At 47.7% G+C, this 27544-nt stretch overlaps 1 protein-coding gene and 1 long non-coding RNA gene across 7 annotated transcripts in view; one reads left to right on the top strand and one right to left on the bottom strand.

Annotated features, from left to right (window-relative positions):
• Nucleotides 1–27544, top strand: part of LOC122229688 (LIM domain containing preferred translocation partner in lipoma) — a 680467-nt gene that overhangs the window by 35468 nt on the left and 617455 nt on the right. The window lies entirely within an intron of this gene.
• LOC122229690 lies at nt 96–27544 on the bottom strand. 5 transcript variants are annotated; one of them, XR_006207101.1, is made up of 5 exons: nt 27278–27473; nt 19663–19838; nt 15246–15570; nt 3491–3812; nt 96–1024 (listed from the first exon to the last, which is right to left on the bottom strand). It is a non-coding gene; the product is annotated as an uncharacterized LOC122229690 (long non-coding RNA). The 5 variants fall into 5 exon arrangements; XR_006207102.1 differs by lacking the exons at nt 96–1024; nt 3491–3812 and adding an exon at nt 13727–14100 and having other exon boundaries at nt 27278–27470; XR_006207104.1 differs by lacking the exons at nt 96–1024; nt 3491–3812; nt 15246–15570 and adding an exon at nt 16719–18766 and having other exon boundaries at nt 19063–19838.

Here is a 27544-nt window from a genome sequence, read left to right as displayed (position 1 = left end):
ATATCATCTATTATAATTTAAAATATTTGCAGTTTTATTTCTAGGTGTGTCACTGTACTTTCATGGGGCTAGAAATTAGAGAAATTCTCTCATCGTCTAGAAAGATGCAGAATATTTAATAATCGAGAGAATACATTTGTCTGGAATGGAATCAGGAGGAATTTAAGCTCTGAGACATAAGGGATCCTTTCTGAGATGAGAGAAAGTGCTGGGCAAGCCAGACGCCCTTTGTTAGGTTAGAATTGGAACCATGCTCTTGTTTCTAAACTTTGGGGGAATTTGGGGGTTTCTTTTTGGCTAAGATACTTCCATTCTCTAGGACACAGAGTCTATATCTATAAAGTAACAGAGTCGGACTTTGTGGGCTTGGCTTTGTGGACCCTGCACCTCTGAGCTCCATGAGTTCATGATTCTGGGTTATGTCCCATGTCCAAGATGACTCGAAAAAAATAAGAAAGCCCTTGCTGAATCATTACTAGCGTCACCTGCTTTAGTTCGGCTGGGAAGTAGGTCAGAGCTTGGCGGATACGAAAATGTGGTTGGCTTCAACTGTGAGCTCTGCCCGGGTCCCCCTTGTAGATAACCTGCCTTGGAAAGGGTCTGTGGGAGGAGCTGACACCTTGAGGTGGAAAAGGGCAATTTGTGGCCCTAGCATTGCCGTGACTGATAGGGGAAGGAGCTTTAGGAGGGTAGGTAGGGGGTGAAGGAGGCACCACTGGTGACGACTAGCAAAAGGGAGAAGCAGGCATCAATTGACTGCTCATTGTGTATGAAGCACTGGTGAATATTCTTTTTTTAAACTGCTTCCACACACATAGGAAGTAGGTGTCATTATTTGGATGTTAAGGATGAAGAGACTGAGGCTTGGAGAGATTGAGTTATTTGTCCGTGGTGAGGCTGCTGGTGACCGATGGTTCAGGGAGTCGCTGTTGGATCTGGCTCCAGATTCCCTTTTCTTTGCATGGTCCACATGTGCCCCAGCGAAGGGGACAGACACGGTCCAAGGCCTCATCCTGCTTGCAGTCTGGGAAGTGAGACGGACAACACACAAGTAAACATCCCTGCTTTCAAAGAGTGAAAGGTGCTACGCAGGAGAGCAAAGCAGCATTAGGGGACCGAGGGGGGGGCGGGACGGGGCCACATGTGATATGTTTACATCCTAGTCCAACACATCCTAGCTCAGTAAGATTGTGCATTACTGAGCTGAACTGGCTCAAGGAAACCGAACAGCCCTGGACTAAGATGCTTGAGGTTAGACTTTAGCCCCTGTCATGCTATGAGCCAACTGTGTTTCTTGGAGAAGTCCCCTCCCCATCATTAATATCAAGGACAGGAGACCCTGTCCTTCCTGCCACACTGGACGATGAGGAAAGAGAAAGTGAACCGATGTGATATGCAACCATTTTTAAAAGATCAGTTTATGAAAATACAAGGAATGTTTTTAACAGTTTTGGTCAACTTTTATTTTTTTATTTTATTTTTTCAATGTTTATTTATTTTTGAGAGACAGAGTGTGAGCCATGGGTGGGGCAGAGAGACAGGGAGACACAGAATCCAAAGCAGGCTCTAGTCTCTGAGCTGTCAGCACAGAGCCCAATGCGGGGCTCAAACCCACGAATCGCGAGATCATGACCTGAGCTGAAGTCGGACACTTAACCGACTGAGCCACCCAGGCGCCCCAGTTTTGGTTAACTTTTAAATGGAGATCTCACGTGTGCCTTGAGGGAACATATTTTTTATGGCCACTCCCTTAGTCCAAGAATGAGGACCCCCAGGCCAGTCTTGGGCAAGTTTGGGTTGGGTTTGTCAGCATCGGGACCTCTGGAAGCGTGTGGCCGAGAGCTGGCCACAAGGTTGGGCCACTGGAGGAGAGAAGGAGGGATGGGAACACAGCAGCTGGGGCCAGTGAGGTGGACTGGGTGTCTGGGGGAGGCAGGAGGCAGATTGGGTCCAGATTTGCACACAGTAGGGCAGTCGGGCAGGTGGGCAGCAAGAACGTATTGAAGGCCTGCTATGTGCTGGGCCTTGGCTGAGGAGGGAGACCTTGTGAATCCGTTCAGTGTTTGCTCTAAGCTTGCTCTGTGCCCAGTGTTCTGGTTGCTGAGGAATCATGTGCTTCTGGCCCTTAAGGAGCATCCTACCCAGTAATTAATATCAGTCCCTGTCCACAAATATGCAGATCAGCATTTAGTTTAGCAGGTTAGTTATCCATGTATATGGTGATACTTATTTATGTATTGCTATTATTTTTTAATGTGTATTTATTTTTGAGAGAGACAGAGACAGAGCGTGAGCAGGGGAGGGTCAGAAAGAGAGAGGGAGACACAGAATCCGAAGCAGGCTCCAGGCTCCGAGCTGGTGGCACAGAGCCCGACATGGGGCTTGAACTCATGAACCACGAGATCATCACCTGAGCTGAAGCCAGATGTGTAACCAACTGAGCCACCCAGACTGAAGGGGCACCAGTTCTTCCAGGGGAACCATTTTGTTCATAGATTGTGAAGAGGATCTGGGGTCTTAAGGGAGGGGTTGGGAAAATTGGGGTGTCGTGAGGACGCTTGGGGGCCTTGAAACAGAAGCTTTTTAACAAGAGGCAAGGAAATACTGAAATATTTTAGCAGCGCGTGTGACCATATCTCTGTGTACTGGTGCCTTGCGGCCTTGTATTGGGTGTGCCATCGCCTTTCATGTCACCAGTGTAATAGTTGATGTGCACCCAACGCACAAAGGAGAGAATGACTGGAAAAGCCTCACGGAGTCAGTGATGTGGAGCTGGGTCTTGTGAGATGAATAGGAGTACGGTAAAGAACTTTCTAGGTTAAAGGGAGAACATGAGCAAGAGCACCAGCATGTGAAACAACATAGAACTTGACTGACTGAGGGATTGGGGCCTAAAGGATTTTGTGCTCAGGGGACTGTGAGTGAGCGCAGTGGTACCATTGAGCAGGGAGGAAGGAGGTGGGGCCGCATGTCCATTTTATCCCTCTCACAGGGGACGGGGAAGGATCTGGACAGATCTGGACCGGGAAGGAGCAGGCATGTTTTATCTTCATTTTTATTTTATTTTATTTATTTATTTTTTGATTTTTTTTTTTTTTAATGTTTATTTATTTTTGAGACAGAGAGAGACAGAGCATGAACGGGGGAGGGGCAGAGAGAGGGAGACACAGAATCCGAAACAGGCTCCAGGCTCTGAGCCATCAGCACAGAGCCTGACGCGGGGCTCGAACTCACGGACCGCGAGATGGTGACCTGAGCCGAAGTCGGACGCTTCACCGACTGAGCCACCCAGGCGCCCCGCTTCATTTTTATTTTAAATAACAGCTGCCAGGTGCCAGGTGTCACTCAGTTTGCTCGCATGGTCTCTGATCTCCCAGCAACCCCATGAGATAGGGATTTTCATCATTCCCTCCTCGCACAGGTTAAGTCAGAACCAGTGTGGGGCTTGCACCGTATCACACAATGACGTGCACAGGCTTTGAACTCTAACCTGTCTGACTGCAAAGCCTGAACGCTCCACTCTTACGCCATGTAGCCTCTGTGTCCGATGAATTCGCAGTGACATCTATGAGGAACCGGTGTTTTTCTTGCATCAAAGTGTAATGTGTAACAGCAAATGGGGCCATTGGTGTCTTCTTCTGCAAAATGAGGACCAGAGAGTCCTTGCTCCAAGCAGTGGCAGAGCTCAGGGAAGAGGAAGCCTCGGCTCAGGTGCCTTCCGGTCCCCTCGACAAGACCACTGGTGGAGAGATGGCTGCTGCGGTCTATCTCCTCCTGTCCCCGAGCCTTCCACTTGACCTTCACTCTTCACTCTGATAATGACAGAGATAATATGGTGATCACATGGATGCTGCATGTTTCTGGTCTTGTGACAGGGCTTTCCCAGAGTAAACCAATAATACTGTTCCTGGTTAGGATGTGGCCTGTCCTGTAACTTCAGGGAGAGAATGTATCAGTTGTGCTGATGATAGTGAGTGTACTATTTGAGTTCTGGTACCCCACCCCAACAGTAAAAACGGGGAAGATAAACAAGATCAACTGAGAGACGGCGAAGCATGATGGTCACGAGCATCGACCTTGAGCCAGATTGCTTAGGTACACTTGTCAGCTCTGCCACTGTCTAGTTCTGTGTTAACGGGCCTCAGTTTCCTCATCTGTGAAATGGGAATAATGATAATGGTACCTACTTCATAGGGGCTCTTGGGAAGGTTAAATGAATTAATATTTGCAAAGCGCTTAGAAAATTGCCTGGCATAGGACAAGTGTTTAAAAAAATTTTTTTTAATGTTTATTTTAGTTTTGAGAGAGAGGGAGGCACGGAGTGTGAGTGGGACAGGGTCAGAGAGAGAGAGAGACACAGAATCTGAAGCAGGCTCCAGGCTCTGAGCTGTCAGCACAGAGCCTGACGCGGGGCTCAAACTCACAGACTTAAGATCATGACCTGAGCCAAAGTCGGATGCTTAATCGACTGAGCCACCCAGGCACCACCCCCCCACAACCCCCCGATAAATGTTTGTTAAACAGCAACAGCAAAATTTTATAAACTGACCCTGCTTTTCACTGCCACTTAAGGTATTACATGCCACGATATGTTAGTGTTTTCTGGTTTTTACTTTAATACATGGCTGGTGAGGGCATAAGTCTGTGCATGGTCTGGGGGGAAACTGGTTGTGAGGGCTGCTTTGCCACAAGAGTTTTACTGGCCCTGGAGAATGTGTGGCTGAGAAATACTAAGTGGAACAAGAATTTATCTTTTGCTGGTAGGACAGAGTTTGGATTAAATGACATTTGCAACAGAGTTTATCTGCTTTTAAAATTTTTCCTTGGCGTACTTTGCAACCTGTATATCAATAGCTTTGTTTAGCTGGATCAGTCAGTGGGTAATTTTTTGATTTGGCTTTAAAAAGGGGGGTTGGGGCGCCTGGGTGGCTCAGTCGGTCGAGCGTCTGAGTCTTGGTTTCAGCTCAGGTCATGATTTCACGGTTTCCTGAGTTCGAGCCCTCCCTCAGCCTCTGTACTGATGGAGGAGGGCTGTTTGGGATTCTCTCTCTCTTCTTCTCTCTGCCTCTCGCCCCTCCCCCCGCATAATAATAAACAAACAAACATTAAAGAAGGGGGATCACATAAAGAGAAACAGCAGAAGATTGGGATTTTGACCAACAAGATTTAAGGCTGTGCTTTGCCTCTCGTGTACTGTGTCCCCATGGTCTCCAGCCCTCCAGCCCCCTACCCCGTCTCAGGGCCTCCACACATCTTTCTTGTTCTTATTGTTCCTTTCCTGCTAAATTAGGGTGCTCGCTGCTCATCTTAGGGGTCTGTGAGTGACCCTCCTTCTTGGTCGATTAGCCACAGAGTTTTGGAGGAGGCTTTTTTTTTTATGTTTATTTTTGAGAGAGAGAGACAGAGATAGAGACAGAGAACGAGCAGGGGAGGGGCAGAGAGAGAAGGAGACGCAGAATCTGAAGCTGACACAGAAGCTGTCAGCAAAGAGCCTGACGACGCGGGGCTCGAACTCTTGAACCATGAAATCACGACCTGAGCCGAAGTTGGGTGCTTAACCGACTGAACCACGCAGGCGTCCCTGAAGGAGGTTGTTTTTCCATCGGGTCTGTGGATGGTGACCCTGATCAACAAAAGAAACAAATGGATCGTCTTCATTGTTTTTTTTTTCTCTAACTTGGCAACTGTGTCTCTAAGAAGTCCTCATTTCACCTCATTTCAGCTTCTTACCTTTTGTAATCCCTCCAGTATTTCTGTGTTTCATATTCAAAAAGCAGAGTGAAACCAGATAGTTGTTACCATGGAGCTCTTGGAGGTTGGGTGGGGTGGAGAAGATTTTCACTATTGAACTCGAACTCATGTCTGTACAATAAGGCACGCTTTCTCTGTGCTCTCTGTAGACGGGTGATTAAGTCTCCAACCACACCATCCCCCGGGCGTGGTCACACCCTGACCAGCATTTGTAAGGCTTCACTTTGTAGGCAAACCTTACGGTGTGATCACTCTCGGAAAACCTAGTTGTGTTTCTCTAGGAAAATCAGAGTGAGCACACCTTCTGTGGTTTTTGAAGGGAGAAGGGAAGGACAGTGATGTTGCAAATTAAAATACCGATGTTTTCTTGCAGGGTTTTTCTTGTTACGAATGTGTGCGTGGAGACATGATTGAAGCTTATAACGTTACAAGGTCGTATGGCATATAGTGATAATACAGGGAGACTTCTGGGGGACCCCTACTTCTGTATAATATTTTAGTGTCTTTATTAGTTTGAGTTGTACAGTGAGTCTACGAGATATGCAGACTATATAAGGTTAAATTCTTATGATGGGGGAAATGGAAGCTCAGAGAGGTGAAGTGGCCTGCTTGAGATATATGTGAGTGGTCATCTTATTTTTTTTTAATTAATTTTTAATTAATTTTTTTAATTAAATTTAGTTTTTTGAGAGAGAGAGAGGGCGAGTGAGAGCAAGAGAGAGAGAGGAAACGAATGGGGGCAGAGGGAGAGACAATCCCAAGCAGTCTCCACGCTCAGTGCAGAGCCCAATGCGGGTCTCAATCCCACAACCCTGGGATCATGACCTAAACTGAAATCAAGAGTCGGACTCTCAGCCGACTGAGCCACCCAGGTGCCCCTTAAGGAGTAGGTCTTCTGATTAGTGTTTGACAGAGTTGTTTTGCTCTAAGAAAATGAGAGAGACTGACAACATTTGTGATTTTTGAAGGAAGAGAAGAAGTTGAGAAGGAATGGAAATGAGGCTGTTTGTATTCATATTAAACTCAACCGGGGCTCTGGTTCAACATGACTCAAGATTGGAATTTAAAATACAGTTGATAGAGGGAAAGAAACCATGGAGAGTTCATGGATTTTCTCAGTGGAGGACAGTCAGTCCATCCATCCATCCATCCATCCATCCATCCATCCATCCACCTATCCATGCATTCATCCTTCTGTCCGTCACCTATCCATTCATTTCATCATTTTTGTTTTATGTCAGGTTTATAGTGAGCCAGCTTCCATGCTGAGCCCTGATTCATAATAGTTAAATCAGAATGACATGTGGCTGTTGAGGATATAAGGTATGGCCAGTTCGAATTGAGATGGGCTGTAAGTGTGAAACATTCATCAGATTTCAAAGGCTTTATAGAAAAGAAAACATAAAATACCTTACTGATAAATTTTATGTTCATTACTTATGAAGTGGTAATATTTTGGTTACATGGGTTAAATGAAGTGTATCATTACAATTAGTTTGTCTTGCTGTTTAAAAATATGGTTTGTGCTAGCAGATGACAAATTACATTTATGGCTTGCCTTATATTTTTGCTGGACAGCACCGTTCTGGAAGCCTGTCGTCTAGTAGGGGAAGTAAGACACACACCCACGTGTGCTTCTCGGACGACGTGCAGTTTCCCCTTTCCTTCTCTGTCTTGCCTTACCTTCTTTGGGCTTCTTAGCCCATTTCAGTCTGACAGAAGCTGTTCTCACCCAGGTCTGTGGGGGCCAATTCATTTCTTTTTACCACTGCTCTGCTCTGGCCTCTGTGGTATTGTCACTGTTGACCACTCTTGCTTCCTTCATTCTTCCCCTGCCTCTCTGGCCTCTCCTCACAGCTGCTTTGCTGGCTCCTGTTCTCTGTACATCTCATACGTGTTCGTATTGTAGCTCTGTCTTTGGCCACCTGCATTGTCTTTGTGCTCATGGGTCCCAGGGGTTACGTTCAATTTAGAACTCCTGAGCTTCAGACCCATGTAGGTCAGTGCCTTTTGATCCAAAAGGCAGTTGGACATGTTAAAGTTACCTCAGACTCAACTTGTCTCAGCATTGTCACCCTGGCGAATGATATCACCATCTATCTACCCAATCACCCAACCTTGGAAACTGGGGCTCACTCTGGGTGGCTGCTCCCTTCCCCTCGCCTTTCTGTCTCTGATCTTACTGAGTCAACCATGGTGGACTCCTACCTGCCCTTCGCTGTCCTGCTGCCTCAGTTCCAACCCTAAGCATCTTCTGCCTGTGTGGTTTAATTATTCTCACCTTCTTCCATCCCATTCTCTGTCCTTCTTCCAGAGTGACTTTCCAAAAATGCAAATCCATTCATGCCAGATCTCTGTTTTTAAAATCCTTGGAGGATTTCTTCATTCTGGGTAAAATCCACAATCCTCTGCATAAGCTAGAAGACTTTTTGTAATTTGGCCCCTGCCTCTTTCCATGATCATCTCATGAACCTCTGAGACAGATCCTGCATTCCAGGAATATCCATGGGATTCTCCGTAGCTTCCATGACTTTAACCTGCACTGTTCCCTGGGGAGGACATTGCTCCTTTCCCCAGATTATCACAGTAGCGCCCATGTGCCTTTCAAGATTTTGCTCTGAAATCAACTCTGCTTGGAATACACCTCTAACCCTTGATAACTCCACTTCCCCCATTTCCAGCTATTTATCGAAGTGGGTTGCATTTCCTTGACATCAGGGCTCATTTCTTTTATTTCTGTATCATCAAGTCCAAAGTAGGTGTGCAAGAGATATTTGCTGAATGAATAAATGCCAAATAATAAAGGGTAGAGCTAAGTCATTATAGAGGGTATGATGGAAATTCTAGCTAGGTAGGCATGGGAGCAGGGGAGGCCCCAGGAGAGGTGGCATTTGAGCTCTGCCTTCAAGTTTGGTGGCATTGGGTTGGGAGGATACAGAGGACACCCTGGTGATGACCATCCATGTGCTGTGTTCTACAAGACACAAGAATACAGAATAGGCCCCTCCCCCAGTCAACACTGTCATCACTAGAGTAAAAGAAGGAGGGCGGTCTTAGGAGTCCGTCTAGGCTAATGTGTGTCTTTGGTCCTCAACTTGGTTATATAACTCAGCACAGCCTCCTTCCCCCCAGTACACAGCTGGCATGGCAGGCAGGCACCCCATCCTTGCTTGGGAACTGCCCTGGGGAAAGGAATACAGAATGGTTGCTTGTATTTTCATCTTTACTTCTCCTTTGGAGCTGTCTTTCTGGATAGTAGAGAGGTGACCTCAGCAGCTGGAGACAGGAAAGAGCAAAATGAGTCATCTCAGGCCCTAATGAGGTGCATGAGGGACCCTTCCTGGGAGGGTCAGGTGAGGCCGCACCGTGCCCGGGGTGAGTTTTGCCTTGGGGCTCTAGGCGGCACCGGAGCAGAGCTGAGCTAATTTTACCCACAGGAGCTGACTGTGCTGAAGGGCAGGGCTTATGACATTGGCCTTATCATTCTGTGATGCCCAGAGAGCTCCCAAGGTACAGTCCTGTTATGTAGGGGCTGATTTTCCTCCTCCAGTTTAATACATTTTTCCATTAGGTGTGCATGTCGGCAAGCAGGATGCTGAGGTGCAAGGAGCTTCAGATTTGGTGGAAGGCCACGGACCTGGATTTGGATCCTGCTTCCACTCCTTGCTTACTAGCTGTCTGACCTGGGCACGTTACATGATCTCTCCGAGTCTCCGTTTCCTCATTTGCAAAGTAGGGCTTATACCTGTGTCCTAAGATTGCTCTCGGTTTCCACACCAGGCGACGCTTCGCAAGCGGTCACTGTTCTGGCTGCTTTATTCTTCGTGAGTCATCGAATCCTCTAAGCCCGCCTATGAGGAAGGTATGATTGCCGCCTCTGTTTTATAAATGAGGAAACAAGGACAGGAACAGACATTTCTGGAGGCCTACTCTGTGGGGCTGCACAGAGCAGATGGGCTATAGGTCTGCAGCCGGCATGCCTTTGAGGCACTGAACTAGTCGGTGGCAATTCTGGGAAACAAAGAGGTCAAGCCAAGAATTCTCAGGAGAGAGTCAGCAGTTATGCTGTAAACACACTTAGTTTTATAGGAGCTAGACTTTGTGTAGTTCTGATTAGCTTATGACCTGCTATTTATGTTCCTTAGGTCTGTTACGCTCCTTGCCGTAAAGTGAGATACATTTCTTCCCTTCACAGAGGCAAGGGGGAAGGTCTTAGGTACAGACAGACATAGGTCTTACGTGAGCAGATCACGATGAAAGAGAGGAACGGATCATCAGCTAATTGATCTACTGTCCCCCCCCCCCCCCCCCCACCGCCCTCCTACATCTTCAGGCTTGAAGGGAAGGAAAGACATTCCACATCATTAAGTGGAAAGGGATTCATTCGGGGGAACAGATGCTAACAAAACTGTTAGAAAGGCTGGAACAGTGGGAACAGGAGGCTACATCAGCAGCTATTGAGTTTAAGAATTTATTCCACTACCACAATCTGGGGATGAGGAAGAGGGGATTAGGAAGCCACTGCTGGGCCTCTAGACTTTTCTCAGCATCCTCCCGGCTGGTGGTAGGATGCTGGCATACCACATAGGGCTGTGTTTTGGCTCTTAGCACCCCAGAAGGTGCTTGCCAGTAGAAATAGAGGCAGGAAGCTTTAGCTTCACTTCTACCCTCTGGGTCTCACACAAGTATATCTTCTTGCTGGACATGAATTCACTAGCTTCCAGGGAGTGTGGGAAATGTAGTTCTTAGCAGTCTGCTTCTGCAGTGCAGGAAGGCTCTTTAGAGATGGAGAGGAATTCTGATGAGCACACTGAGGGAATGTATCTGCCATCTACACACTCTTGGGAGTCATGCCCTGGGCAGTTGTCTTGTTTATATAATTTGTTCACGAGTGTTTATTACATACTTCCTATGAGCCTGACACTGTGCTGGATTGGCACTGTGGCAGAGAAGTCATGGATTCTTCCACTGGGAGTCCTTGCTGGGAAGAGAATGGCTAAGTCAGGTGCATGATAAGACTACAGGAAGCTTATGACTGACATGCTAGAGAGCGGATGAGCTGATTTGGAGAAGAGAGATGGCTTCAAATGCACTGAGAGGTAAGGGAGGTTTCATGTAGGGTGACCATGGTTGGGTCGTTCTCAGCTGGGGGCAGTGACTCCTCCCTAAGGGGCAGTTGAAAACGTGGTGGGGTGTTTTTTTTTTTTTTTTGTCATCTCAGAGCTGGAGGCAAAACACTATTGTCATTCCGCAGTCAGAGCTCGAGACGCTAGATGTCCTGTAATACGTGAAACACTGTGGACATAACTGCCTTTCTTCAAAGGGCAGTCTCCCTCCTGTTGGGGGTGACCAGTAGGCCTTGAAGGACATGCAGGATATCTATATTTGATCTTGGGCTGGGGAGGGTAGCAGGTCAAACAAAGGTAACAGTGCAAGCTAAGAGTTTAGTCTGAATAAAGCAAAGGATGTGGGGGCGCCTGGGTGGCTCAGTCGGTTAAGCATCCGACTTCGGCTCAGGTCACCATCTCGCGGTCCGTGAGTTCGAGCTCCGCGTCGGGCTCTGTGCTGATAGCTCAGAGCCTGGGGCCTGTTTCAGATTCTGTGTCTCCCTCTCTCTGATCCTCCCCCGTTCATGCTCTGTCTCTCTCTGTCTCAAAAATAAATAAACGTTAAAAAAAAAAAAAAGCAAAGGATGTGTGCTGAGTGGCAGTAGGAGGGAGTTCATGGTGAGAATAGAAGGTTGAGTCCAAGTTATTGAGAAACCTGGGATACTAGGTAAAGCACTTGGACGTACTCTCTTGCCGTTGGGAAGCCTCTGATGATATTAGTACAAAGTACCCGGAGCAGAAGCCTCACCTCCTCCTACCACTGGCTCTCAAGTGGATACCGGTGATGCCTTTTGAGTGAACGAATGCTCCAGGCAAGTCGTTTACAGAAGTTGGGCCAGGTGTAGGCTCCTGTGGTCCCAGGCAAGCCTGGCAGTCTGCGTGTGGACTTGAGACTACACGGCAGCTTGCCACACGCATCCTGTCTCCACATCGCACGAGACATGGTGCTCAGTGGTATTGCCTACACTGCGGAGGGAAGCTGATGTCTTAAGCACCTTGAAGGAGAGCGGGAGTCTTAGACTGCCCTCCGCATTAATGCTCTTGCATTTCAAACTTCTTAAAAATCGCCTGTCCCTCCAGCAGTTTGCCGACAAGCTTCCTGTGCCGTGACCGTGACCGTGACCGTGACCGCAGCGGCTCTTGGGGAGCCGCTTGCTGGTCTGTGTGGTCATGCCGCCACGTGCCGCCCTGTAGAGTTCTGGGGGCCCTTTGACGTTCAGATCAGTCCTCCTTCCTTCTTTCAGGATGAGCTTCGGGGGTTGGGAGGGAAAGCTCGGGATGGAACTGACCAAAGACGTGTGCGAGACACTACCTTGGTAGTGCCTCTCCACGGTTTCATTTCTGAAACCCTTTGGAGGAGAGAAATGGGGTGTAGATGTGTGGGATGGCCTTGGGGTCCTCATGTTATGGTCCAGAGAGGGAAAGTGATTTGTGCAGGGGCGCACAGCGAGCTAGCCACAAGACAGCTCAGCACCTTTATAGAAGGGTTTTGATTGCACTCTGCTGCTGGGGAGAATGGGTAGTGACATAGGCTCAGGAGCCAAGGGCCTACACTGGGCTATAGGCTCAGCTACTTACTATATTATGGACCCTTAACTTCCTTATTTGTAAAATGGGTGTCATGGTCATATCTGACTTTAAGCATTTATTTATTTATTTATTTATTTATTTATTAACATTTATTTTATTTTTGAGACAGAGAGAGAGAAAGCATGAACAGGGGAGGGTCAGAGAAACAGGGAGACACAGAATCTGAAACAGGCTCCAGGCTCTGAGCTGTCAGAACAGAGCCTGACGCGGGGCTTGAACCCACAGACTGCGAGATCGTGACCTGAGCCGAAGTCGGATGCTTAACCGACGACTTTAAGCATTTTTAAAGACGGGGCATGTGAGGGCCACCTGGGTGGCTCAGTCCGTTGTGTCCAGCTTTGGCTAGGTCATGATCCCGAGGTTTGTGGGTTCGAGCTCCACATCGGGCTCTGTGCTGACATCAGCTCAGAGCCTAGCACCTGCTTCGGATTCTGTGTCTTCCTCTCTCTCTGCCCCTCCCCTGCTCATGCTCTGTCTGTCTCTCTCAAAAATAAGTAAATGTTAAAAATTATTTAAAAAGATGGGGCACATGAAAAGATTTATTGACGACAAAGAATACGGTAGTATTTCTTCTTATGATGTGGATGTTTATGCACTGGAAGTTGGTGGGACCAACTGTAGAGAAAGAATGGGGCAATAAAGACTCTGTTGACCACACTCCAGTCACAGAACACTCTCAAGTGATCCACTTCCCCATTGGACAGTAAAGAGATTTTTCACTCCGATTTGGAGGCACAGAATAAGGGGGGGGGAAGCATGGCCAACTCTTGGGGTTGGGAAGAATTGGGGGTACATTCTTGACTGGAGCCAGGGATTCAGTAGCAATATAATGGGAGATGTGTCTGGAAAGATGGGTTGGGGGCCCGTCCTTGAAATCCCGAATGCTTGGCCTTGTTATTTTTTGTGAAACTCAGATTACTAGTTGGGATCAGATGGGAGTGCTGGGATGACGCAGGGGTTAAGCTGGTAGCAGCTTCAGGATGTGCAGGGAGCCCGGGACAAAACTCAGGCCACAGACAGGGAATCATGCATTTGGAGCATGGGATGGGATGATTCCCAAGTTATGGGTACATTGAAGTTATTTTCCACAGTAGTTCAACTTGTTACTTGAAATTATAAAAATGATAAAGTTTGATATAGGTTCACAGCTGAGAACTTTGACAGAGTTTCATACTCATTAACTTCCTCGGCTCTATACAGCATTAAGGGCAAGTAGAAAGCGGGATTGTTCTCATCCCCATTTTACAGTTAAGAAAATTGAGGCTCAGAGACAGATGGGATTTTTCAAGCCCCTTCACTGGTCGGTATGGAAGCCGGAAGCTGGGATGCCAAGTCTAACGCTTCCTCCTGTGCCAATGACCGGGGTCATTTGTTTTCCCAAGCTTGCTTTCTCCACCCTTGACTGTCTTGGTTGACTTTCTTGAAAGCCTAAAACGGCCTTGGGTTTCAGAGTTTCCTGAGACAAGCTGTAAAATTTTTCAGAGATGAGCTGTGGGGCATTTGGGACACAAGTATTTTCCTCCCTCTGGCTCTTTATTGCTGTCCTGTTGTTTGCTCCGTTTGGAAATGTCCACGAGGGTGTGGAGCCCTGGTCACTTCTGGAGCATCTTCTTTGCTCTGGACACAGCAGTGCCTCTTTTCCATCTGTGAACTTAGATAAATTTATAGATGAGAGGATCACAACACAGTATTTATTGCAACATTCTAGCAAGCAACTTATTATGCATATTAGTTCTCATAAAAGCTTTATTAGGTAGACAACCATATTGTTTCCTGTTTTAAAGATGAGAAAACTCAGATGGATAACTTGCTTGCTGAGAACACAGGTCTTCAATAGATTATAATCCAAGTTTTCTTAAAAAAAAATTTTTTTTTGTTAATGTTTATTTTTGAGAGAGAAAGACAGAGCATGAGCAGGGGAGGGCAGAGAGAGAGGGAGACACAGGATCTGAAGCAGGCTCCAAGCTCTGAGCTGTCAGCACAGAGCCTGGCGTGGGGCTCGAACTCACGGACTGTGAGATCATGACCTGAGATGAAGTCGGATGCCTAACCGACTGAGCCACCCAGGCTCCCCTTCTTTTTTAATTTTTTTAATGTTTATTTATTTTTGAGAGAGATAGAGCACTACTGGGGGAAGGGCAGAGAGAGAAGGAGACACAGAATCGGAAGCAGGCTCCAGGCTCCGAGCTGTCAGCACAGAGCCCCACGCGGGGCTTGAACCCACAAACCGTGAGATCATGACCTGAGCCGAAGTCGGACGCTTACCCAACCGAGCCGCCCAGGTGCCCCTATAATCCACGTTTTCTGATTTGAGAACTCTTTCTTCCCTGCTACCCTGTGTATTCCCTGTCTCACTGATAGAATTACAGAGCTGCTTAATTAAGGAGGTAGAGCTCGTGTTGGAGGCTACCACCGTCAGAGCTGCGAGGTACCATGAAGAGCTCAGAAGGCTGCTGGTGTTCAAGCTGTGCTTTCCTGAATCAGACAGCACTACCGGACTCCAGAAGTGGGGTTGTGGTTGGGGTGCTTGGTGGGGCATCACAAGAGGGGAGAAGAACAGAGGGAGCCCTGGAGCCTGGCCTCACCAGCTCTGTTGTTACCTACTTTCCAAGTAAGCACCTGCAGAGCATTTTGTTTAAAGGAAAAATGGCTGCCGGGAAAAAAGAGTTTGAAAACTACTGTGCTAGCCCAGTGCATGCGTTCACCAAAGCTGAGAGACGGAGTGGCTTTGTACAGGTCACACTATGAGGGGTTCTGGGGTTCCCCCCACCTTTTTCAAGGAAGCATTCTGCCTACCTCTTCCTTTGGGCCTTTGGACTCCTGGCTTCAGGTTCAGGGTCCTGCAGACTTGGAGAAGGGGCAGAAGCTTCAGGCTGCCCCATGCACATGATCTTTGACCTGCGCCCTTCATCTTGGCTGGGTCTCCTCTTCAGACCTTGGGAACCTCACTGAGGTTAGTTCCATTTTTGTGAAGAGTAGAGTGGAAATGACAGCTAGTATTGTGTTACTTCCCTGGCCCAGCCTTCAAAGACTTTGTCTAACTGAACACATGTAAGTATGGAGGGTTCATTGTGTGCACAGTGCTGAGAACACAGGCGAGGCTCCTGACTCCAAGGACCTTCTGGGGAGACAGAAGCAGATAAGAAACACTGTCAGCTGTTTTTGTAGAGAGTTTTATTTGTTATATATATGACTGTCCTCTGTGATAGTTATATGAGGATGGTTTCATCTTGTAGAAATGGGATAGGGAGAGTCTGGACAATAGGAAAGAAAGTTAGAAATTGACGAGCGCATTCTGGAGTTGAAAGGGGTTGAGTCTGTACTGGGAGTTAGTTAATCCTGGCCTCTTCCACTTACTATCTCTGGGTCTTGCCCAGTTTCCTTTTTCTTTAAGCCTCTATCTTCTCATCTGTATAATAAGTGAGACTGCCTGGCTCACAGGGCAGCTGATATGACCAGACGGCGTAATGTATGTAGCCTGCTTAGTATAATGCTCAGCACAGAGTAAACACTCATTACATTATAGTTGTTTTGTTGTTATTATTGGCCGGTGAGGAGTCAAGGAGACCATATATGTTTTTATTTTTATTTCTTTTTGTTTTTTAAGTTTATTTATTTATTTATTTGAGAGAGACAGAGGCAGAGCGAGTGGAGAAGGGGCAGAGAGATGGAGGGAGAGAGAGAGAATCCCAAGCAAGCTCCTTGCTGTCAGCATAGAGGCAGCAGACACGGGGCTCGAACTCGGGAAACCGTGAGATCACGACCTGAGCTGAAACCAAGAGTCGGACGCTTAACTGACTGAGCCCCCCAGGTGCCCCCAAAGAGACCGTTTTCAAAAACCTGATCCATGGTGTGCTCAGAGCTTTGCTTCTCAAAAAACCAGTCTGCATTCAGAAATAGAACCCAACCTAATCACTTTAGGCTACGATAATTATCTGGCTTCGGTTTATCTTGCTGAGTCACCTCTTTTCGTCTCCACCCATCTGCCCACCTCTCCCACTAGTGGCCTACACATTGCTGGTCACTGGACATAGGTCTTCATGGCTTGGCCTCACATCCTTCCTTTTGCCTGGAATGTCCTTTGTCACTGTGCCCGTCTCACCCTCTTTGAATACCTAGCCTGGAAGTCTGTGCCTCCCATTGAGGATGCCCTACTGAAGTCTGAACTTATGGAGTAGGCCACCCCTCGTTCCACGTTGTGTCTCATACCCCTTTGCTGCACCGTCCCTGGGGATTCAGGCACACACTCTTAATAGGTATGCACACACCTCTGTGATAAATTTATTTAGTGCCTGTCTCCAATGTGAAGCACAAGGAAGGAGATGATAAGGTGCAAACCAGGAAATAATCATCACTGAGCTGTGCGCTCATCAGCCTTGGGCATGGATTTCTGGGGCAGATCTGGCCCTTTCCATGCACGACGTTGATGACTTGGACCTTTGCAGACACTGAGGCGCCTGATGACCAGCGTGTTGGCAGGGGCCTGAAGGACAGCAGACCAGTGACTGTGCTCTCCGAGCTTCCTGGGTCCCCTCCGCCCCCATGTGATCTGCAGCAGGGGCTCTGGTACGCAGGCACACCTCTCCGTTGCCTGGGCTGCACGCATTCCAGGTTGAGCCTCTGTGAGATGTGTTCGGATGTTAAATGGTTTGCTGATTTCCATCTTTTTGGTGTCTGCAGCTTGAAATACCCTGTGTCCTTAATTAATTCATGCTTGGGAGCCTCCTCAGTGCTCTCTGGTAAATAGCTCGTTCCTGTACGTTTATTTCCCCGTGGGCTTATTGCAGAGGGACTGGAGCCTGTATTTCTAACAACTTCTCCAAGGAGAACGTCGTAGGTCATGTTTCCGGAACTGAGACTCTCGGAGGGTCTTCCAGACATCCCTCTCTCCATTACCTCCTTTCGGGCCGGCATTCGCTTGTAGCTGAAAAAGGAGCACTGTCTTGAGAGTCCTGTTGGCACATGCGACTTGGCGGCTGAAAATCTGACAGTTGATGCTGAGGTTCAGCTACCAGTGAGAAGTACACAGACAGAAACCTGTAGAACATCAAATCATTTCCCTTTCGTTCCCAGAGCCTTAATGTTTCTTTGTCTCGAGGATGACCTCACTGCTTTTTTGTATTTGTAATGGAATGCACAGTCATTTACAAGTAATCACACAATAATCCCTTACACTTTTGGAACGCCTTCCCGTTTTCCAGAGGGTTTTAAGTCTCATTATCTCATTTGATCCTCGTAACTGCTCTGGGAGGAGGCAGAAGGGCTATTTTAATCCCTAATTTTCAGGTGTAGAAACTGAGGCTTAGGAAAGTTAAAGTTGACCAGGGGTCATACAGTTAGTACTTAGCAGAGTTGGAACTGTTAGTCGTCTAACTTCTAAACCAGCGTTCCTCTAATTACTTACTATTGGTGTGACTTTAGGAATATATTTCGCCTCTCTGAGCCTCAGTTTTCCTGTCAAGTAATTGGGTACAATACTCCCAGTGGAGTTGCCAGTAGGGATTAAATGAGACTGTCTGGGAAAACATTTATCAACTAGTAAAGCATGTTGCTAATGTGAGGCATCATTGCTGCATGTGCCCTGACTCCAAGCTGTGCCATCAGAACTGCAGCACAAAAGAACATTTTTTCCCCCGATTTGTAAAGACAATGAAGTCCAGAATGGTGCCGGGGTAGTTAGTCAGGGATCACGAGCTCCCAGCCCTGCGATCAGCAAGCTGGCACTGCTGTCCTGCCTGCAGGCTGCTTGGTTATTATTCTGAGAGCGTTTGAGTTGGCAAGGCCCTCTTTTCCTGCAGAGCTCTCTCTTAATGTTCCTTGGAACAGCCATGTGTCCTGGAGACAATGCTAGGTCTGGCAGGACAGGAGACCAGGAATGGGGAGCCGGGAATGGGATCCACATCCCTGAGCTCTGTCCACAAAGGGTGGGAATGTGGCCGAAGAAATGGTCTCGAAGATGTCTCTCCTCTCATTTCTCAGGGACTGGGATTTCACAGGGCACGTCTTGTGAGTCCATAAGGCCAGGGGTCCATGTTCAGAATGGACTGCTTAGCAATAGTTCTTCCTGGAAAAGCCTGAAAAGGATGGATTTCAAGGTGGTACCAGATACATTAGGAGCGAGCAGGGTGATATGGTCAGGAAATGGCCGGAGTGACTGAGGGTTGAGATCTTGGGCAGCTTCGTTTCTGTATCCGGATTCACCCACAAAAATTCCAAGCCAATGGAACAGACATCGGTTGTTCATATGGTTCGAAGAGGCAGAATGAGGCACGGGAAAGCCAGGAGCCGGACTTGGTTTCCATATAAGGAAGAACTTTCTGTTGGAAAGATGGAATTTGCAGCTGTAAGAGATGATGGTCGCCACCTCACTGGAGATGTCATGGACACCGGCAGGGGGTGGGGGGGCGGGATTTATAATCAGGTGGGACATTGGGCTTAGTGGTCTTCTTTCCTCTCAAGATCCCAGAGCCAGTGGTTCACAGTGGTCAAGAGGAAGAGAGGCACACATACATTAAGGAATGAGGGGCCCTTTTGTGAATATGGAAGCTGGTCTCCAAGTGCTATTTTGCAAAATGGAGGGTAGACATAGACTCTTTGTTCTTGGTTTTCATACCTATCCCTGTAGTCTGCTTACTCCGCGGTTTCCAGAGTTCCCAGGCCATCTGTGGGCAGCTATTTTCCATGGAATGTCTTTTCCCTCTGCTGGTATGTTCCTGCTGGAATATTGGAAGGGACTCTGAGCTCCTGACAGGATGACAGTCTTTCTACAGAACCACAAGTCACAGGGCTCCATGTCCAGTCTTCTCAGTTACAAACGAGGATCATCCTTTTACCCTCCTCAGGCTGCCTCTGGGACCTCTGGGGAGGACCGCAGTGGCCGGAATTCTGTGCTGAGTTATGGTCCTGGCATGTGCCGGAAGGTTCTCTGATCCTGTTTCCCTACCTCATTTAATAATCACTTATATTTGTGTTCATTTATTAAACACGCAATAAATAAGAAATGCTTGCTGCTTTTCAGGTATTTATGGCATGTTCGCCAAAAGATAAAACAAGTAATCAGAATAAGTGTGCTGTGACTATTTGGATAGACCAAGTAGAAGCTGCTTTTAGCACACGTAGTCGGACAGTTTTGTGATATTGACCCAGTTTGTAGATGAAAGAATATAAGCCCCAAGAGAACTGATTTTTCCAAAATCTTAAGGAGTGGGCTGACCTGGGTTTAAGGCTTGGGTGCCTTGGCCCTCTGAGTAGTGCTGTTTATTGCTTGAAGATTCCCCCGGGGATGAGAACTAGCAGTCTCATGGTTCAGGGCAGGAGGTGGGTGGTGATTCTGGAAAACTGGTACATGGCACGCAGAAAGCCTTTGCAGCCAACAGTAGAACAGGATCCCTGTAAGAAACAGAACCACTGGGATGAGTAGACCCCCCCCTCCCCTTCACCGCCATTTTCCCCCGCACCCCATCTCTCTCTCCTTTCTCTTCTGCTAATTCAGTCTGGAGTCCTTTTTAGACCAGATCCATTCCTGATTGACTGTACTGGTTCAATTTAGTTGAAACACTCAAACACTTCTCAGGACCTTCTGATGGGAAGTAATCATACAAATTAAATTGGGCATTCGGCCCTCCTTCCCCCTCAACAGTGTTCTTCTGAAAGTCTGGTTTTATTCTGGGTTTCTGTGCCTGGTATCTGTCCTACGAGTAACTCATGCGAAACTACGTTCCCAGGAGGATTCTTGGCCCAAGGGAGTCCGGGAATTGGGGCCAAGGGTGGGGATTATTTTAGGGCTCATCTGCCATCAGAAGACTTGTGGATTGGATTCTTGGTGGCCGCTTAGGGTACATCTCCCCCAGATACCACCCTCCTCCTCTGAATGAATAGATTGACTCCATAAATGTCAGTGCCTTCTAGATGGCCCCATTCCTCAGGTGAACTTAAAGTCTTGCAAAACAGTCACTTCCTTGTTTGGACTGGGATCCTTTTTCCTGTAACAGTCAGCCTGTGCAGATTGAGACTCTCCTTCTTTTGGGGTTAATCATCTACTCCGATTAAGGAATTCTGTCATAAGTGGGGGCATGTTCTTCAAGTGCCAGAGGAGAGAAGGGTGAGTTTTCTGACATCCTCTAGCCTGCTTCTCCATATATGGAAATGTTTACCCACCACACTGATCTATTGGAAGAGGAGGAGGTGACTCAGGGTTTAGGAGAAGCAGGATTTGAATTCTTGTTTCCAGAAACAAAGTCGCCCCCTTCCCCCCTCCCCCCTGCCGTCCCCTCCATTCCTTTGCCCCTTGTACTGGAAGCTGAGGAGAGAATGTTTCAGTGCTGTTCCCCTCGGGCCTTGGGACCACCTCCTTGCAGTGGGACTCAGGGTGTGTGAGAGGGAGTGAGGGCCAGCGGAGGGCCAGCTGCCTGTGGGGCCCGACTCACGTGAGTACATCCTTATTGACAGAGCGAATGGCCTTTCTGCTCACAGACCTGGGGCTTGCAGGGTGATGGGACATGTTGCTGGGAGCACTGGCCACTTTAATTTGGGGTGTGGACAGCTGCTTTCCCAGGGGAGCTCTTCTTTCTGTGGGATTTGGAGGCGGACTCTGCCCGAGGGAAAATTCTATTTGTATATGAAAAAAATATGAAAGATATTTCCTCCCACCTGAGGCCTAGCCAGAGTTGGGTAGGAAGGTAATTTGGGAGTGTTGTCGTCTGTCTGTCTTCTAGGGTTAGAGCAACAAGCCCGAAGGACGTTCGTGGACACTTGGGGAGGGGTAGTCTTAGCTTGAAAAGCAGAGTTATGGTTGGCCTTAAGGGCATAAAAATGTGGCCATATATGCAGCATTTGCATGGCATCCACGGTCTGGAATAAATACCCAGTGTGCAGGACGTTGTGTGGGTTGGAAGGAGTCTTAGAGATGATTTGGCTTGTCGGCCTCCTTTTGCAGCAGGACGGTGGGCAATGCAGGGCCTGGGAGCTAAGCTAACTCACCCTGCAGGTACAGGGCTGATTAGGTGGGATTAGAACCCCCGGGCTTCTGGTTCTCCATTGTTCTTCCTTCCGCTACAGTTCAGCTGCCCCTGCAGGCAGAGGTGGAGAAGAGCGTGCCCATTTTGCAGATGAGGAAATGGGGACTCTGGATGCCAGAGTTGCCTCCACTTACTGATCTGATTTGTGAGACTGAGAACTAGCACCTAACTGCCCCAGTTCAGACCTCTTTCTGTCAGGTTACATGGGCTTTTGTTGTTTGTAAAATTTTCTTTTTTTTTTTCCCCCTTTTTTTGCTTTCTACTTATTCTGCTTTCGGTCATGTGAATGTTATTTGAATGTGGGCTGCTGCCTTCTGACCTGCTTTGGCTTCTAGATCTTTTTCTTTCCTGATTTCCTAGAAGGGAGTGATAGCTTGTCCAAAATGCAGAACCGGGGAACAGAGACCCCTACTTCAGTTTCTCCCAGAGGGTAGAAGTTATGCACAGACCTTGAAAGAGACTGAGCAGGGAGGGCTTTCTTGCTTAGCTGTCAGAATGCTGCAGTGTAATTCCCATCGAAAGGTGAGCTTGACTCTGAATGGATTTTATACACAGGCACAGACACATATTATAGACAGACACACACACACACACACAGACACACACACTCATAGGCATATACATAGGTGCACATACATATAGACACACACACAGGCATACACATGGTTACACATACACATAGACGCACACTCGTAGACCCACACACACATACACACACTTCCTTGCCTTGATACAGCTTTAAAGAGAGACTTAGAGGGCACCACCCTCTCTTAACAGCCCGCCAGATGTTACACGGCCATGAGTAGTTCTTTGCAGTCAGTTTGGGTTCTGGTGAACCTGGAGGCACTTTTCTTCAATTCAGGGAAGACACTGGAGATGTGTCTCGGGGAAGCACTCTCACGCCCGTGGCATTAGGCAGTGGATCCTAATAGCTCAGGGAAGTGCTCGGAGACCCAAGTCTGTCCAGTGTTGAAGGGAGGCCAAGCAGTTCCTTAAGCCGCTCTAGAATGCCAGGGAGGCAGGACCCCAGGACCCTGCGCACAGCCTGTCTCCTGCTCCATGACGGTGGCTGGCCTGCGTATAGCCCTGCTCGCCGGGTGGGAGGCAAGAAGGCTTGGGATTGAGGCAACAGGGCTTGGGGTCCTCCCCCACCTGCTATGGTGGTGACAGACAAGGGCACCAAGAGGTTAGGGTTGGTGGTGCAGGTGTATGGGCTGTTACTGTTCGGAAGGAGAACTGCCATGAATTGATTGCTTTCTGAATGCCAGGCATTGGGTTAAGCACTTGACCTAAATCATTGAGTCACTATTATCCCCACCCATGAGTAGGTGCTGTTTTTTTTTTTTTTTAGCTTTATTTTTAATTTTGGTAAAGTACACATTTACCATCTAACCATTTTAAATGTACAGCTCCGGGGTGTTACTTGTAGCCACCTGTCCTGCAACCCGTCTCCAGAACTCCTTTCATTCTGCAAAACTGAGCCTCTGGACCTACTAAACACTAACTTCCCCTTCCCCTTCCCCTCGGCTCTGCCAAGTGTCCTTCTGCCCTCTGTCTCCATGAATTTCTAGGCACCTCACATTAAGTGGGATCTTACAGTATCGATTCTGTTGTGGCAGCCTTATTTCACTTAGCATAATGTCTGCAAGGTTCATCTGTGTTGTAGCACGTGACAGAATTACATACGTACACACCACATTTTGTTGACCCACTTAGGTGCTGTGTTTTACCTTCTTTTTATAGAGGAAGAGCCTGGGGGGTTGAGCTGCCCAAAGTCACGCAGTCGGTAGTGGAGCTGGGATCTGAACCCAGGTTGTGTGACTTCAGAGTGCGTGTGGTCAGGGGGAAGGGGATATTTGATTTTAGTTGGCAAGAGTGTGACAAACTAGGGTGGTTCTTAACTGGATGGTGATATCTCCTGACACCTTGCTGTGACATTTCAGTAACTGAGTGTTCCAAAGGACTGTACATGGGTATTTCCTTCCATTTTCTATCGGTCTCTGTGAAGCTTAAACCCAAATGTGAAGCCCACCTCTGGCGAATGGTATGAGATGTATGACTCTTCTTTTTTTTTTTTTTTAATTTTTTAAATGCTTGTTTATTTATTAAAAAAATTTTTTAGTGTTTATTATTGAGCGACAGAGAGAGACAGAGTGCGAGCAGGGGAGGGGCAGAGAGAGAGGAAGACAGAGAATCCAAAGCAGGCTCCAGGCTCTGAGCGGTCAGCACAGAGCCCGACATGGGGCTAGAACTTACGAACTGCGAGATCATGACCTAAGCTGAAGTGGGACACTTAATTGACTGAGCCACCTGGGCACCCCAAGACTCTTCTTTTTTGTAATCCTTGTCCTTTTCCTTCACCTTATTTTTCCATCTCACTCCCCAGTTTTCTCACCATAAAAAAATCATGAATTATATGCATTTCTGTTAGGTACTTCAGAGCAGATCCTTTAGGGAACAAGACAGAGTATATAAATCAGTTACATGCTATCAGGTGTTTTGTTATTACGATGTCTAAGGAATAGCAGTGGACAGAGATTGCAGCTGTGATTTTCTGACCTGGCTCTGTTGCTGACCCAGTGTTTCACTTGGGTGATGCTGCTTTCTGTTCTCAGTTTTCCCACCTGTAAGATGGGACCGCCGTTGACAACAGGGAACATTCTGTCTGTGCTGAGCCCACATGGGGTGTTCTACATGATCAATCTCCTTCTATCCTCCCAGCCCTCCTGTAGCCGGGTGCTGTTAACCCCATTTTACTTGAGAAAAGCGAGGTCTAGAGAAATGGGAACACTTTCCTAAACTCCTACAGCTCCTGAGTAGCAAGCATTACTGATCGTCAGTCATCCGACTCCAGAGCCCAGGACGTTATCCACAGTGCTGGGCGACTTGCCTTTAGCAATTGGTAAGGTTTCTGTCACTGGTGGTATGTATTCATCTAATTTTATTAAATGTTTATTGGATTCCCACCTATGTGCTTCATACTGTTCTGGGCACTGATCCAGCCCTGGGTTTAGAGTGAAGGAAAAGACACATGGAACAATGATTCCTTGGACCTTTACATTCTAGTTAGGGTGTGTGGAGAAGGTAGATAATAAATGAACCTGTAAATAGGAGGGAATGATAAGTAACACTCAGGAGTGTTCACACAGGGCACTAGGATGGTGAGTGAATGGAGGAAGGGATCTGGGAGGTGATGTTTAAGCTGAGGTCTGAATGACAAGGAGTCAGCCGTGCAAAAGTCAGGAGGAAGAGCCATGCAGAGGGCGCGGTCAATGCCAAGGCCATGGAGCGGGAATGAGTTTGCGCTTGAGGAATGGAAAGGGCCCAGAATGCTAGGAGGTAGTGGGCGGCCGAGGAAGAAGCATGCCAGGAGGGCAGGGAAAGGGCTTCTGGGTGTAAGTAAGCTAGATCAGGGGCTTGACCCGAATCTAGGGGTGATGGGGAGCATCATTCAGCTCGCTGTCAGGGGGATGGATTGCAGGGAGTGGGGCAAGGGTAGAAGCAAGGGGGTCAGGAGGAGACTCTTGCCGTCAGTAGGCGAGAGGTGGTGGTAACTTTGACTAGGGTGGTGGAAATGGGGCCAAAGAGAAGTGACTTGGCTCATGACATGTTTTGGAGGGATTGTCTACGGGACGTCCAGGGCAGTTTCCTTCAGGGTAGTGTGAAGGTCAGTGGGCAGGAATCTGGGAGACCCTGATGGAGGTGAAAATGTGCAATGCGGGAGGTGGGGGGTGCAGAGACTTGCAGCTGATTCAGACTAAAGAGTCTGTGTGCTCCCTGCTTTGGTTTCTAACCTTGAACTTCTGGCCGGGGAACAGAGGGCAGGGGCTTCCTGCCTCTGACTTCCTGGCTGAGAGCTGCTGGAACGCCCCAAAATAAGCCCTGCAGAACATGCCGCTTCCTTTGCTCTCCTTGGGTATTTGTATAAAGCATTCTTTCCCACCAAGAATACGGAACATTCAGAGTGATGCTGACTTTGTGGGCCGTATTTAACATATTGTTTTCCCTTGATGGGTCATCCAGATTCTTGCCTCTTGCAGATTCCCTGCTAGGAGCCTTCAGCCACCCTATTAGATGGGAATGGAAGGCTTGGGGTGGGGGGCGGGGCATGGAAGAGCTGGGGCTTCAAGGCCCCACCTTGGCTTGAGGACCGTGGTCCAAGCGTACCTCCCAAACCTCCTCTTTCGTTTACGTTTGATTTCACACTTGGCAGTCCTCGCCTCCCCCTCTGTGGTTCCTTTAAATGGGATGGGCTTTCCTGTAAATCCCCCATGTTTCAGTGGCGTGGAGGAACTGGTCTCAGAGAAGTTCGATGATTGGTCAGTGTGAGGTTGTGTCTGAGTCAGGCTGGGAATCTAAGATTCGTGACCGAGCCTGTGCTCTGGCCACCGGGCCAAAGTGACTCCACATGAGACCTCATGCCCTGGGTGTCTCATGGCAGTCCTATACTGCACTGGGCATGAGCCGGGAGATGCTCAGAGATCGTATTCTGAATCACCTGAAATTCACTTCTGGGCGTCTTCACATGCTCCTCTTTGAATAGTTTGCCGTCTGTATTACCATTTTTTTTTTTTTAAACTCTAGCATTATCTCTTAAAAGCAGTGTTTTGTTTTTGCTCATTTGAATTTCTTTTAAAATCTCTTTCATATTGCCCATTCATTTAGTCAACAAACATTTATTGAGTTCTTACTGTATGCCAGGCATTGTGCTAGGTGCTGGGGACTGATTCAAAGATAATTTGGAGGCGTATGGAAGGGGAGTGGATAATTACAGCACAGTGAGAGAAGTGCTATAATAGAGGGATATGTAAAGAGCTAGAAATAGCACTATGAATAACATCTCTGAACAAATTGCCTTCTTTTTTCCTTTTGGATTATTCCCTTATGTATATTGCCCAAAGTGGGATTACTGGGTCATTTAAAAGATGAAAACAATTTGGCACAAAAGGATGTAATGACTTGCCTGGGGGAATACAGATCAATTTTCAACGGGGGCGGGGAGGGGGGGATTGTTGACAGCTCCAGTTTTAGATACTTTACCGGGAGGATTGTGCCGTTTTTATACCACCTCTGTCATCATGGTGGCTTTCAGGGGGAGTACCTATTCTAAACATGTCAGGCTGCATGTAGAAACACATATCCTTCTATTTAATTTCACAAATTAGTTGTTAATTCTCACAAGAACTCTTAGATATATGAGTAGGATGGTTCCTTCCATTTTACAAATGAAGAAATTTAACTTCTCTAAAAGGAAGGGACTCGCTCAGGGTTCCATTGTTAATTCTTGGAGAATCCAAAAATCAAGTGTATTTTGATTCTATGACTCCTGTCCTGCTCTCTGTACTCCGTTCAACCACTTCGGGTGCTTGTGCCCCAGCTAGGGCTTGGGAGTCATTTGATGAGCTGTAGGGATTCTTCTCAAGGAGGGCAGAATCTACTAGAAGAGGTGTAGAAGTTCAGACCTCCAGAGGGGCCAGTGTTCCTGTGTATATTGATCAGAAGGGACCTGACCCCGGCCCAGATCCTGGAAGGTGAATGTATGGTGGCCTTAGCACGATAGCACGGGACCCCAAGTAGAGCTGGAAGCATCCACTGTTCTGCTTGGAAACATTGTTTTCCTAGTATGTTCAGCTGTGTGTCCCTGACTGTAAATTTCTTTATTTTGCCATTTAGAAGTAAGAACTCATGCCCTTGGTCCCTGGCCCATCATCGTCAGACAGCAATGCCTGTCCGCTGTGAGGCTTTGGCTCGCTCATCCCTAAGACACCCATGTTCCCTGCCATTTTCCAGACATACCCTGCTTTTTCTCACCTTCGTGCTTTATCTCATGCTGTTCTCTTAGCCTGAGGGGTCCTCCTCTGTCTTCATCCAGAGACCTCCTGTTCCTCTTAAACACTTCTGCCTGGATGGCCACCTTCTGACTGAGGTGACCTGTGATCACCATCTATTCTCCACCGTTCACACTGCCCCATACTAGAAAGGATCTCTCTGTTCTCTCTTCTGCTAGCTCGCATCACAATGGGCTGTGGGGCAATAGAGTATATGGCTCTATGGTGATTCTGAGCATTCAAATCTTGG

The sequence above is a fragment of the Panthera leo genome, chromosome C2 (assembly GCF_018350215.1).
Source record: "Panthera leo isolate Ple1 chromosome C2, P.leo_Ple1_pat1.1, whole genome shotgun sequence".
Taxonomy (NCBI): domain Eukaryota; kingdom Metazoa; phylum Chordata; class Mammalia; order Carnivora; family Felidae; genus Panthera; species Panthera leo.
The sequence above is the reverse complement of the archived record's forward strand: the minus strand, read 5'-3'. Positions and strand labels throughout refer to the sequence as shown.